Source organism: Staurois parvus, unplaced genomic scaffold (assembly GCF_062004578.1).
Source record: "Staurois parvus isolate SC_StPar_1 unplaced genomic scaffold, SC_StPar_1.0 ptg000276l, whole genome shotgun sequence".
Lineage (NCBI taxonomy): Eukaryota > Metazoa > Chordata > Amphibia > Anura > Ranidae > Staurois > Staurois parvus.
Window position 1 is genome coordinate 9,135,550 of NW_028318072.1, and position 15,355 is coordinate 9,150,904.

The window sequence follows — 15,355 nt, forward strand, 5'->3', positions numbered from 1 at the left end:
TTAATCAGTCCCATTATTCAAATAATAGTCCAAAAAAAAGGAATTTGTGATGACGTGATCCAAACACACCAATTGTGACTTTTCGTGAATCCTTAAATCATTAAAGATGTGCGCTCACCTCCTTACAAGCCTGACAGATAGGCTTAATACACTTTGTGTTCATACATGGAACCTGCTAGAATTTGCTGCAGCATGGAATGGATGTTGTATACCTCCTATGTACTCCACAATGCTTCTCTCCTTATACACTCGCTATCCCTGAATGGATCTCTCCCTCCTTCAGCTGCTCAGGATCACCTGCTCACGCTTCTTTAGATGTTCCTCATTGTCATGAAGTAAAAAAGAAATGTGGACATAGTGCTTTATCCTTATAAAACTTTGTCTTTATTTAAATACTCAGTATATGCACTCACATGAAATATAATTAAAAAGCGCTTTGGTATTAAAAAATCTTTTGTGTGTGTGTGCCGCACAGCGTGTGTACTCGCCATTTGCTCTCTGGTGCCGAGTGATGTCGTAGCCCCACCCCTACGCGTTACACCATAGGTCACGTGGCTTCATCAGGGGGTTGTAATTAGACAGTCACTGCACTCATACAGCTTTATATATCCCATCACCGCCATTTTCCCGAAGACAATATGGGAGTGGCCATCTTTTTGGGGCCAAAAAACATTGCTAATAACACAGGAAATACATAGTTTGACACATTTGTTACAATGATACAGATACTACGTATCGCTCGACCAGATAAATAACAGCGATGTCTTATGGCTCACACAGGCTGAATACATAACAACTATAATAAAAAAACAACAATAATAAAAATATAATAAAAAACAATATTAAATATAAATTATAAAATGATAACTTAAAGCATAATTAAAACTACTGAAGTTCATTTGAAATATTTTATCTATAATTAAATCCCATTATTCAAAATAAACCTAGGAACATTCCCTCACAGTCTCATATTTATAACCAAATACAAATGACTCTGATCTTAATTATCACTAATAAAGCATGAGAGATCAAAATCCTTATTCAATCCTCCTGGTGCTAAACTTCCTAATTCATATATCTATAATGATTCTTTTTTACTAATTTCCCTTATTAAATTGTTACCTCTCCAATGTGGGATATGTTTGACTATACCCCAAAATTCTATTTTATCTACTTCTCGGTTATGGTATTTCCGAAAATGTAAAGATAAATGATATTACTTAAAACCAATACTGATGTTATGTATATGCTCTTTAATGCGTTCTTTTAAACTCCTTTTCATGCGACCTATATAATACAGGTTGCACGGACATTTCAGAGCATACGCCACACCTTTGGTATCACAAGATATAAATTGATCAATATTGTAATGTTTTCCATTCCTTGGATTAACAAATTCATGCCTGCATTTTGGATTACCAAACGTTCTTTTACAGCTGTAACACCGACCACATTTATAAAATCCAGTACCTTGGAAGAAACTGAGTGTATTACTTATTATTTTCGGGGGTTCTAATATATTTCTTACCACACGATCTCTAAGATTTGGTGCTTTCTTATATATAAATCTAGGTTTCTCTTTGACAATAGTTTTTAAATCTCTATCCAATTTGAGTATACCCCAATGTTTGGTTATGATTTGTTGAACATCTTTATATTGTGATATTTATGATATGGTAACACTATAGATATATCATTATTTTCTGCTTTTATCTGATTCTTACCTTCTAATAAGCTGTTTCTATCCACAAATTCTAGTTCTCAACTTTCTTTTTCTATTAGTTCTTTTTTGTATCCTTTATCCGTAAATCTCTGAATAAGTATATTACTTTGTTCCCTATAGTCCTCAATATTCGTAAAGTTTCTTCTTAAACGCAAAAACTGAACCCTAGGTATATTTTTAACCCACGGTTTATGATGGCAACTGTTAACCGGGATATATGAATTTCTGTTTTCTTAAAATGGTTTTTAGTAATAATATGCGTACCTGTATTAATTAGCCATATATCTAAAAAATTGATCTCATAACTGTTTATATTCCAACTCAATGTAATATTCTTATTATTTATATTCAAATTCTGATAATAATTAATTAATGAGGTTTCATCTCCATTCCAGAACAGTATGATATCATCAATAAATCTACTATACATAACTACTTCTTTACGGATATTATTGAATAATACTTCTTCCTCCCATTTTTCCATTTATAAATTTGCAATACTAGGGGTGAAACGAGCACCCATGGCCACACCTCTTATTTGCAAATAGTAAGAAAACAGATAGAAATTCATATATCCCAGTTAACAGTTGCCATCATAAACCGTGGATTAAAAATATACCTAGGGGGTCAGTTTTTGCTTTTAAGAAGAAACTGTACAAATATTGAGGACTATAGGGAACAAAGTAAAATACTTATTCAGAGATTTACGGATAAAGGATACAAAAAAGAACTAATAGAAAAAGAAAGTAGAGAAATAGAATTGGTGGATAGAAACACCTTATTAGAAGGTAAGAATCAGATAAACACAGAAAATAATGATATATCTATAATGTTACCATATCATAAACAATATAAAGATGTTCAAAAAATCATAACCAAACATTGGGGTATACTGAAATTGGACAGAGTTTTAAAAACTATTGTCAAGGAGAAACCTAGATTTATATATAAGAAAGCACCAAATCTTAGAGATCGTGTGGTAAGAAATTTATTAGAACCCCCAAAAATAATAAGTAATACACTCAGTTTCTTCCAAGGTACTGGATTTTATAAATGTGGTCGGTGTTACAGCTGTAAAAGAACGTTTGGTAATCCAAAATGCAGGCATGAATTTGTTAATCCAAGGAATGGAAAACATTACAATATTGATCAATTTATATCTTGTGATACCAAAGGTGTGGTGTATGCTCTGAAATGTCCGTGCGACCTGTCTTATATAGGTCGCACGAAAAGGAGTTTAAAAGAATGCATTAAAGAGCATATACATAACATCAGTATTGGTTTTAAGTATCATCATTTATCTCTACATTTTCAGAAATACCATAACCGAGAAGTAGATAAAATTGAATTTTGGGGTATAGTCAAACATATCCCACATTGGAGAGGTAACAATTTAATAAGGGAAATTAGTAAAAAAGAATCATTATGGATATATGAATTAGGAAGTTTAGCACCAGGAGGATTGAATAAGGATTTTGATCTCTCATGCTTTATTAGTGATAATTAAGATCAGAGTCATTTGTATTTGGTTATAAATATGAGACTGTGAGGGAATGTTCCTAGGTTTATTATGAATAATGGGATTTAATTATAGATAAAATATTTCAAATGAACTTCAGTAGTTTTAATTATGCTTTATGTTATCATTTTATAATTTATATTTAATATTGTTTTTTATTATATTTTTATTATTGTTGTTTTTTTATTATATTTTTATTATAGTTGTTATGTATTCAGCCTGTGTGAGCCATAAGACATCGCTGTTATTTATCTGGTCGAGCGATACGTAGTATCTGTATCATTGTAACAAATGTGTCAAACTATGTATTTCCTGTGTTATTAGCAATGTTTTTTGGCCCCAAAAAGATGGCCGCTCCCATATTGTCTTCGGGAAAATGGCGGTGATGGGATATATAAAGCTGTATGAGTGCAGTGACTGTCTAATTACAACCCCCTGATGAAGCCACGTGACCTATGGCGTAACGCGTAGGGGTGGGGCTATGACGTCACTCGGCACCAGAGAGCAAATGGTGAGTACACGCGCTGTACGGCACACACAGGCAAAAGATTTTTAATACTAAAGCGCTTTTTAATTATATTTCATGTGAGTGCATATACTGAGCATTTAAATAAAAACAAAGTTTTATAAGGATAAAGCACTATGTCCACATTTCTTTTTTACTTCATGACAATGAGGAACATCTAAAGAGGAGGTGATCCTGAGCAGCTGAAGAAGGGAGAGATCCATTCAGGGATAGCGAGTGTAAAAGGAGAGAAGCATTGTGGAGTACATAGGAGGTATACAACATCCATTCCATGCTGCAGCAAATTCTAGCAGGTTCCATGTATGTGAACAAAAAGTGTATTAAGCCGCTTAGGCTTGTAAGGAGGTGAGCGCACATCTTTAATGAAATAAGGATTCACGAAAAGTCACAATTGGTGTGTTTGGATCACGTCATCACAAATTCCTTTTTTTTGAATAATGGGACTGATTTTTATATTTTTTTGATTTTTATTTGATTCACATCACTTTTAACTTGATATTTATATATCTATGGCATATTGTTTGATTTTTATGGATATAATTTGAAGTAATTAATTTATTAGTTGTTGTAGGAGATTGGGAGCGCAACTTTTTTTAGTTTTACTGTAGAAAAGTAGCTTGGCATGAGACCCGGCAGCAAGTGCAGATCACAGGGAGTAGTATAGTGAATTTACTTCAGTGATTTCTAGCTTCCAGGAGCGTTGGCCAGGTATGGTATATACATAGTTACATTGGTCCAAGATGTTACAATGTAACTATGTATAAAATGTTCATACCTGGAATTCCTCTTTAATACTCTATAAACAGAAAGGGGATATGAAGGGAAATCTTCCTCAGACAGCAAAATAAAATCCTGATAGAGGATTTACCCACACCCATACTCAATCAAAAATAAAATAAAAAAATGTTGGCTTTAATTAAGTGGCTTGTCTGTACAATCTCTTGTTTTGTAGTAATGGCAACATATTGTTAGTATAGTAACATTTGTGATAATGGAATATCCTCTTGTCAAAATCTGTCCCTTCGCTGGTGTGGTTCACATATACAGTAATATTATTACATCATGTGCACCAGGGAGTCGAAAGGGTTAAAACAGACTGAAATAAACGTATAACTTCATGTCGTATGACGTAATGAGCGTAGGAAAGGGAACAAGTGAAACCTAATTTTACCAGCTGCACAGCTCATATGATTCTTCACAGCAGAGTAATGTTTAATATTTCTTACATATTCTAAAGACACAACAATACAGAGTTAGTTGCATTACAGCATGGTTTGAAAGAGAAAAGGTACAATACAATATTAGTAAATCAAAAGAAACACCATTGTATGAAATAGTTCAGCGTACCTTCCCGCAATGGATGAATAAGAGAAGTTGATAACCACAATGAATCCTGTTAGTGCAAACATCTACTGATCTGTTTTCTGATGTTATCTGCCTTGTTGTTTTCACTTCCCTTTCTACTGGTGGTTACAGGAGGACATATTTCCTTCACAGAATGAGGAAAGAACAAAGAGAGGGTGCACATGCCTAGTGCATTACCATAAAAAATGTTTAATAAGAAATAAAATAGGTGTTGTACTCACAAACGGCAATAAAGTCAAGGCACATTATAAAAGAACAGCTGGGTCAACACCGCGCTGAGTAACAGTCCGTAATGGGGAGTGTAGACATCCAATAGGCTGACGCGTTTCGAGGACTTGCCCCTTCCTCAGAGCCAACTGACCAAATGTCTACTCCCTCTTTTATATGCTCACTACTAGTTGAACCAAAGGTCACATGGGCCGTCCTGGACACTCCCCTATGCAGGTGGAGGAGTCACAGGGGCAATTGACGTAGTATAAGTAAACACAAAAGATCTATAAAAATATATAAATATATATGTCTAAATAAAACCATTGAAACTAGTGACAATCGTAAAATCATATGAACCATAAGAAGTGTGAAAATGAAAAATAAAGAAGTAGAAAGTTACACATATATATATTAAAAATCCTTCCCTGATGATGCACTGCACTGCTCGCATATAAATGGATGGATGGATGAGCAACGCTATGAAGCTGCCTAGTGCTCTGCTTGCCATAGACAACCATGAGACATGGATATAATGAAGAGAGTAGATCTGAAACCCAGCAGAGACACTTATTAATTCATAGAAATGCAGCCTACAGGGAGTGTACTATTATTCTAGTATAGTCATATGTGATCACAGAGCAAGCGGTATGACACCAGCGACCTTTTTTTAGCCTCCTAAGGATGTCAGTTTTCCCACTGACCACTAATGAAATAGTTCATTCTAACTTATTTTCAAGGTAAGGGACATTCTTCCTCTCTCAGAAGACATCTCCCACTGACCAGAACGTAAAAGGTCAAGTTTCTCCACTTTCTCCAATGTAAATGGACCCCTCACTGAAAACCAATGTAAGGAATCATGATCAGTACTGTAAGGGAGGTGGTCTGTGTTATTTCTGACATTTTTCATTTTGTATAGATTTCATATTCATTTTGTGATTATTACTTAAAATGGTTTTATCTTGTAGAGCAGTGGGTGTTGAAAAATGATCTACCTTGGTGTCAAACACTCAGGCCTGGTTTATACCACTGAGACTGCAGGTGCGACATGAAATTTACAAATCACACCTGATGTTGCATCTAATGTATTTCTATGGCACGGTCTTAATCAGTGCGATTTGAAGTAGCTCGATTTCAAACAAAGTTCCTGCACTACTGTTTTCCGATTTCATTGCAACTTGCATTGACTTCTGTTTAATGAAGTTGGAAGCCACAGTGAAATCAGGGGTACAAATCGCACTGATCTGCAGCTTTGAAATGGCGCTACTTCAAGTGAAGATGCATTCTGTCTGAACAAGGGCTCAGTGTACGCCAAATGTCTTTTTAATATTCTATCACATCTCTAATTTCCTGATCACGCTGCTGTACTTGAGATGTAGATATGATTTTAATAAGGGGTTCCACAAAGACCTGAAAATTAAGAGTTCCTCTGGGGAAAAAAAAAAATAAGTTGAGAAAGGCTGATCAAATTTGTCCTCTCCTCTCCACATCTCTAACCTTCTGCGCTTCATTATTGAGGGTCAGTTGCAAAGCTCTATGGTGCAGGGGGCTGTGTGTACAGTGTGCTATGGATAGAAATTTGACCAATTCAGCAGGAACCATCCAAATTTTGATCTATGTATGGGCACCCTGGTTGTACAGAAGTTGATCAGAAAAAAAAAAAACAGCAATTTTGTAGTAAAGTCAATTTAGCCAAAATTACCCCATGCATCTTTAATGCAGCTGAGATATATAAACAGGGCATTGTTTTATTGTCAAAGGAATTGTAGCTCTCTTGTGATCCAGTAATCTCTAACATTGGCCAATGGCTCCCTGGCCATCCAAGGCTCTCATGAACATTGCTGGATCATGATGGGGCTCAGGTAAGTATTAGGGGAGCTGTGGGGGGAGCAGCACACAGAAGTTTTTTTTACCTTCATACATAGAATGCATGAAGGTAAAAAATCTTCAGCCTTTACAACCATTTTCAGTCCAGTTTCTTCTGTTCGCCTGTTTGGTGCCAATACTGCATCAGGGATTGGTTGGCAACAACTGATATACTGCTACAGGGCATCAGGGGTGCACAAAATCACGTATGTATACCTGCATCGCCATTCGCGGCCGTGGCTGGCAATCACCGGGTCCCAGCCGGTGATAACCCGCCGGCGCCCGGTGATTACCGAGGATCTCTGACAAGAAAGAGGGCTGCTTTGTTTACTAACAGTCCTCCTCCCTGTCGGCTTGGGCACACTACCCTGGATGGCTGTGGACAGCACAGCCATCCAGAGCAGTGTCCTTACAGTGAAGCACCAACACACCGCCGCCAGTAAATTACTCCCAGCACACAGTTAACCCTTTGATCGCCCCTCATGTTAACCCCTTCCTTCCCAGTGCCATTAGTACAGTGTCAGTGCTTTTTTTTTTAGCACTGATCACTGTAGTGGTGTTACTGGGGATGTCAGTGACACCAAGTCAGTTCCCCCAAGTGTCAGAATGCCCACCGCAGTCCAGCTATAAGTCGCTGATCGCCGCCATTATTAGTTAAAAAAAAAAATTCCAGTATTTACACCTCCATTTGTAAACGCTATAACTTTCATGTAAACCAATTCATTCACATGTATTGGGATTTTTTTTTAGCAAAGACATGTAGCAGAATACACTTTGTCCTAAATTTATGAAGAGATTTTATTTTTTAATTTTTTGACCTAAAGGTATGACGAAAGATAGTGACGTTTTGGAGCCATGCAGGACCCCTTCATCAGACATGTGACCTGCCTGATGAAGGGGTCCTGCATGGCTCTGAAACATTGCTATCTTCCACTGTGATTAATAAAAAAAAGGGTTGGACCCTTTTAAAGAGTTCTTTGGTATGCTAGTGACATATTTCTTGCTTGGCAGTATGCCCACATGAGTACTTCCATAGCACACAGCTTGCTGAGGGGGCACTCAGAGAAAAGGAGTAGTGAACAGCACCAGTGGGGGACCCCAGAAAAGGAGATAAGGGGACGCTTTATGCAATACTATTGTACAGAGCAGGCAAGTATAATGTTTATTATTTTAAGGAAAAAATTATGCCTTTACAACTACTTTAACTATGAAAAGTGTTAAGTTAATCATACTGTAGATGGATCAAAATTCAGCTAGTTTAGCAGGGACCGTGTGTGTCCGTCCCTGTTGGACAGAAGTCGATCGTTAGGATGACTTCTATTCGAACGGCAATGTTGGAAACCTTTTGTTGATCAGAGGCTGCAGATCAGTGTATTCTGAGACCAAAGAGTCCTGCTGTCAGAATACAATGTCCTTGGTGGGGGGATTCTTCCATCCACCTCGATTGTGTGGATGGGGGCATCCATTTGGGTTTTTTTTTTCGTTTAGTGCCCTGGATAAGCAATAGGCACTTTTTGTCTATTAATTCTACACAGCCCATGTAACTCAGGGCTTGGCAGGGAGTGTGTCCTTTCCCTTGATCCATTATACAAAATTGTGTCTCTTTCCAATCTTGAAAAGTTGGGAGGTAAGCTGCCAAGGGTTTCCACTAACTTCCAGCTGTAGCTATAGGACAGGAAGTGAATGGAAATCTCCCCAATTGGACGTTTATAATCCTCTCTTACTCTAGCAAAAAAAAACAAACAAAAAATTATAATTTCAGATCCAGGTTTTATAAAGGAACTTCAGTTAAAACACTACCCCTTCCCCACCAAAGTAAACTCATATGTACCATATACTTAAAGTCATCATTACAATAAAGATAGTCACAATTATAGTACCACTTATAATATCTGTCCAGCTTAGGGTTGCCACTTCATCCCTGGAAAACCAAACACATAATAAACAGGTTCTGTGGCTGATTAAGGTGGCAATTAAACTCACCTAGTGATTCATCTGCACTAAATTAGCCTCAGAACCTGTGTAATTAATATGTGTTTGGTTTTAAAGGGATGAGGTGCAAACCCTAGTCCAGCCGGTTGCTATGATCCCTCTACAACAGAGGTCTCCAAATTTACCAGACAAAGGGCCAGTTCATTGTCCTTTAGTCTTTTGGGGGGTCAGATTGTGGGGGAGTAGAAAATGTTCTAGGTCGGGCATCGATGAGCATAAGCAATGCCTCAGGTGTGGTGTTCAGTTGCATAGTGCCTGTGGTCAGTAGGAGAAGGAATAGTGCCCAATCATTGGTATTACTGGGATGAATAGTGCCCAATCATTGCTATCAGTGGCAGGAATAGTGCCCAGTTATTAGTTTCAGTGGATGGAATAGTGCCCAGTTATTAGTATCAGTGGATGGAATAGTTCCCAGTTATTAGTTTCAGTGGATGGAGTAGTGCCCAGTTATTAGTATCAGTGGATGGAATAGTGCCCAGTTATTAGTTTCAGTGGATGGAATAGCGCCCAGTTATTAGTATCAGTGGATGGAATAGTGCCCAGTTAGTAGTATCAGTGGATGGAATAGTGCCCAGTTATTAATTTCAGTGGATGGAATAGTGTCCAGTTATTAGTTTCAGTGGATGGAATAGCGCCCAGTTATTAGTATCAGTGGATGGAATAGCGCCCAGTTACAGTCATGGCCGAAATTGTTGGCACCCTTGATATTTCTCCAGGAAATCATGTATTTCTCACGAAACGTATTGCATTAACACATGTTTTGCTATACACATGTTTATTCCCTTTGTGTGTATTGGGACAAAACAAAAAAAGGGAGGAAAGAAAGCAAATTCGACATAATGTCACACAAACCTCCAAAAATGGGCTGGACAAAAGTATTGGCACCCTTTCACAACTGCGGATAAATAAGAATGTTACAAGCATGTGATGCTCCTGTAAACTCACCTGGGGCAAGTAACAGGTGTGGGCAATATAGAAATCACACCTGAAAGCAGATAAAAAGGAGAGACGTTCACTTAACCTTTGCATTGTGTGTCTGTCTGTGCCACACTAAGCATGGACAACAGAAAGAGGAGACGAGAACTGTCTGAGGACCTGAGAACCAAAATTGTGGCAAAATATCAACAATCTCAAGGTTACAAGTCCATCTCCAGAGAACTAGATTTGCCTTTGTCCACAGTGCGCAACATTATCAAGAAGTTTGCAACCCATGGCACTGTAGCTAATCTCCCTGGTCGTGGACGGATGAGGAAAATTGATGAAAGATTGCAACGCAGAATAGTCCGGATGGTGGATAAGCAGCCCCAAACATGTTCCAAAGACATTCAAGCTGTCCTGCAGGCTCAGGGAGCATCAGTGTCAGCGCGAACTATCCGTCGACATTTAAATGAAATGAAACGCTATGGCAGGAGACCCAGGAGGACCCCACTGCTGACACAGAGACATAAAAAAGCAAGACTACAGTTTGCCAAAATGTACTTGAGTAAGCCAAAAGCCTTCTGGGAAAACGTCTTGTGGACAGATGAGACCAAGATAGAGCTTTTCGGTAAAGCACATCATTCTACTGTTTACCGAAAATGGAATGAGGCCTACAAAGAACAAAACACAGTACCTACGGTAAAATATGGTGGAGGTTCAATGATGTTTTGGGGTTGTTTTGCTGCCTCTGGCACTGGGTGCCTTGACTGTGTGCAAGGCATCATGAAATCTGAGGATTACCAAAGGATTTTGGGTCGCACTGTAGGGCCCAGTGTCAGAAAGCTGGGTTTGCGTCCAAGATCCTGGGTCTTCCAGCAGGACAATGACCCCAAACATACGTCAAAAAGCACTCAGAAATGGATGGCAAAGAAGCGCTGGAGAGTTCTGAAGTGGCCAGCAATGAGCCCAGATCTAAATCCCATTGAACACCTGTGGAGAGATCTTAAAATTGCTGTTGGGAAAAGGTGTCCTTCCAATAAGAGAGACCTGGAGCTGTTTGCAAAGGAAGAGTGGTCCAAAATTCCGGGTGAGAGGTGTCAGAAGCTTATTGATGGTTATAGGAAGCGACTGATTTCAGTTATGTTTTCCAAAGGGTGTGCAACCAAATATTAAGTTAAGGGTGCCAATACTTTTGTCCAGCCCATTTTTGGGGTTTTGTGTGACATTATGTCATATTTGCTTTTCTGCCTCTGTTTTATATTTGTTCCAATACATACAAAGGGAATAAACATGTGTATAGCAAAACATGTGTTAATGCAATACCTTTTTTGTGTGAAATACTTGATTTTCAGGAAAAATATCAAGGGTGCCAACAATTTCGGCCATGACTGTATTTGTTTCAGTGGATGGAATAGCGCCCAGTTATTAGTATCAGTGGATGGAATAGCGCCCAGTTATTAATATCATGGATGGAATAGCGCCCAGTTATTAGTTTCAGTGGATGGAATAGCGCCCAGTTATTAGTTTCAGTGGATGGAATAGCGCCCAGTTATTAGTATCAGTGGATGGAATAGCGCCCAGTTATTAGTTTCAGTGGATGGAATAGCGCCCAGTTATTAGTTTCAGTGGATGGAATAGCGCCCAGTTATTAGTATCAGTGGATGGAATAGTGCCCAGTTAGTAGTATCAGTGGATGGAATAGTGCCCAGTTAGTAGTATCAGTGGATGGAATAGTGCCCAGTTATTAGTTTCAGTGGATGGAATAGTTTCCAGTTATTAGTATCAGTGGATGGAATAGTGCCCAGTTATTAGTTTCAGTGGATGGAATAGTTTCCAGTTATTAGTATCAGTGGATGGAATAGTGTCCAGTTATTAGTATCAGTGGATGGAATAGTGCCCAGTTAGTAGTATCAGTGGATGGAATAGTGCCCAGTTATTAGTATCAGTGGATGGAATAGTGCCCAGTTATTAGTTTCAGTGGATGGAATAGCGCCCAGTTATTTGTTTCAGTGGATGGAATAGCGCCCAGTCGTTAGTATCAGTGGATGGAATAGCACCCAGTTATTAATATCAGTGGATGGAATAGCGCCCAGTTATTAGTTTCAGTGGATGGAATAGCGTCCAGTTGTTAGTATCAGTGGATAGAATAGTGCCCAGTTATTAGTTTCAGTGGATGGAATAGTGCCCAGTTATTAGTATCAGTGGATGGAATAGTGCCCAGTTATTAGTATCAGTGGATGGAATAGTACCCAGTTATTAGTATCAGTGGATGGAATAGTGCCCAGTTATTAGTATCAGTGGATGGAATAGTGCCCAGTTATTAGTATCAGTGGATGGAATAGTGCCCAGTTATTAGTTTCAGTGGATGGAATAGTGCCCAGTTATTAGTATCAGTGGATGGAATAGTGCCCAGTTATTAGTATCAGTGGATGGAATAGTGCCCAGTTATTAGTATCAATGGATGGAATAGTGCCCAGTTATTAGTATCAGTGGATGGAATAGCGCCCAGTCATTAGTATCAATGGATGGAATAGTGCCCAGTTATTAGTATCAGTGGATGGAATAGTGCCCAGTTATTAGTATCAATGGATGGAATAGTGCCCAGTTAGTAGTATCAGTGGATGGAATAGTGCCCAGTTATTAGTATCAGTGGATGGAATAGTGCCCAGTTATTAGTTTCAGTGGATGGAATAGTGCCCAGTTATTAGTATCAGTGGATGGAATAGTGCCCAGTTATTAGTATCAGTGGATGGAATAGTGCCCAGTTATTAGTTTCAGTGGATGGAATAGTGCCCAACCATTGAGATTAGGGACAAGAAGAGTGCCCTACCATTGCTGTTAGTTGGGATAATTATGCCCCACTGTTGGTGTTAGTGTTAAGAACAGTTCCCCAAATCAGTGGGAGGAAGAGTGCCCCAAGGGCCGGATAAAGGCTGGCAAAGGACCACAACTGGCCCTCGGGCCGCAATTTGGAGACCACTGCTCTACAACCTTAATCCAACTTTTAGTGGATTCATAGCAGCCTGGCTGGGCCCCCTCTCTATATAGATGTAATATAAACACCATGAACACCTGCTTAGACAAGCTCAGGCATACAGAGGAATATTGTCATCCTATACCATGGCAGACATTGCCATGCACAAGGCACATTGTCTGAGAAGTTTATGCATTGCTGCATTAATACAAAAACACCTGTCAGCATAATTCACTATTACAGAGAAATATCGCCATCATATACCATGGCAGATACTGAGCTCTCGGTGATGCAGGAACAAGGCACATTGAGAAGTGTAGGCACTGAAGCATTAGCACTGTTGTACATGAAGACCTGCCTATACAAGCTCAGGCGTATCTTAGATTGTAAGCTCCAAGGAGCAGGGCCCTCCTAACCCTCTTGTAATGAACTGTATTGTTGCTGTATTGTCTCCCTTTATATTGTAAATTGCTGAGCAAACTGTTGGCGCTATATAAATCCTGTATTATAATAATGTTCAATATTTCAGAGGAATATCGCCATCATATACCACAGCGGACACAGACAAGTCTGTATTGCATACACAAGGCACACTGAAAGTGAGAAGTTGATGCACTGATGCAATAGTACATGAATACCTTCCTATACAAGGCCAGGCATATATTTGTGATTATTTATTTCAGGTACTCATATAACGCTGTCAATTTATCCAGCACTTTACATATATATTGTACATTCACATCAGTCCCTAACCCTCAAGGGGTGTACAATCTAAGGTCCCTAACTCACATTCATACATACACATACCAGAGACAATTTAGACAGGAGCCTACACCTACCAGCATGTCTTTGGAGCGTGGGAGGAAACCGGAGTACCCGGAGAAAACCCACACAGGCACAGGGAGAACATGCAAACTCCAGGCAGGTGGTGCCATGGATTACAGAGGAATATCGCCATCATATACCGTGGCAGACACTGACATGTCAGTAATGCATATACAAGGCAAATCGAATCAGAGAAGTTTATGCAATGAAGGAATCGAACAGTTGGAGTAGTTATACCTCCTGTGTAACTCCTCATAAGGCATTTCACATGTATGCCAATGAAATATCGGCCAGTGAGTCAACGAGTGAAGTTTAACCCTTGTCACCAGGCCAGCTTGCAGATTGCGAAAGGGATCGAAGCATCCAACTTTTACAAGTCCGCAGGGCCTGGCGGCCGTTATGTCGACGTTCTCTATGTACAATTTTGCTGGATAACAGAAACGACGTGTCAGGGTTTAATGAACACAAATATAAATAAAAGAAAGCAACAATGGAAAATGATAAACAAAAACACAAATGACATGGTGCTGGGCTTGCTGCTGGATGGAAACATGGGGGGCTTGCCTTACCTTGTCCCTCTGTGTGTATCTATGTGCCTGGGGTCCCGGCTCTCCCTCTCCCCATCAATAAAGGGAAGTCTGTGTATGGTGGAGCAGTCTACATTCACACTGTGATAGATGGCTCACTGTCCCTTCCCACCGACCAATAACAGCTGGCGCTGGTGTCTTGGCCTGCCTGGGATTGGCTGGCTGGGCCTCAGTTAGGCGTACACCCTTTCAGACAATGCTAAGAAAGGGAGGGGGGTGCTGCCAGCAGCATCTGTCTGAGAAAGCAGTTTTCAAATAGTGGTGCATGGGAGAGGAGAAGATGGGAGGAGGAGGGGGGAGGACAGCCTTTGTCACACTTCAAGGGACGTGGGAAAGTTGCTAAGTGATACACACACCATCCTTGATATGCTGCGTGCCCCAGGAAAATACAAGAGAGCTAACGACACCCCATCTGTGGACAGAGGAGGAATGGAGACTGACAGCCACCGATCAACTGACACATTGCAACCTTTCCATTGATAGGACAAAGAGGAAAATGATACAAAGTACAAAACACACCCCAATAACCTGTCCAAAAATATCTCATCATTAGGCTGGCCATACACTAAACAATTTTCTTACAATTTTCTGTCCAAGTGCTGACCAATTTCCTTTAGATTTATCTTCAACTATGTAGTGCAAGGGCCTGCCTAATTGGATACAATTGAAAGTGTTCTTCAGGTTGGACCTCATATTATATGATTTTTGGTAAATCTAAAGCAAAATTCTCAAGAAAATTGTATAATGTATGGCCAGCCTTAGGCTGGTCATGTACTATACAATTTTCTGTCCAATTTCTGCCCAATTTTTTTATATTTACCTTCAACTACGTAGTGCAAGAGCCTGCCTAATT

General features: G+C 39.3%; 1 protein-coding gene across 2 annotated transcripts in view; it reads right to left on the reverse strand.

Annotated features, from left to right (window-relative positions):
• Positions 1-14,631, reverse strand: part of RASSF2 (Ras association domain family member 2) — a 92,541-nt gene extending 77,910 nt beyond the window's left edge. The window contains exon 1 of one of the 2 annotated variants that reach the window (XM_089681736.1): positions 14,485-14,631. The gene's annotated coding sequence lies outside the window, so the exon portion shown is untranslated. The remainder of the gene's footprint in view (positions 1-14,484) is intronic. The other variant, XM_089681737.1, reaches the window with a different exon arrangement.
• Between the last annotated feature and the right edge of the window lie 724 nt (positions 14,632-15,355).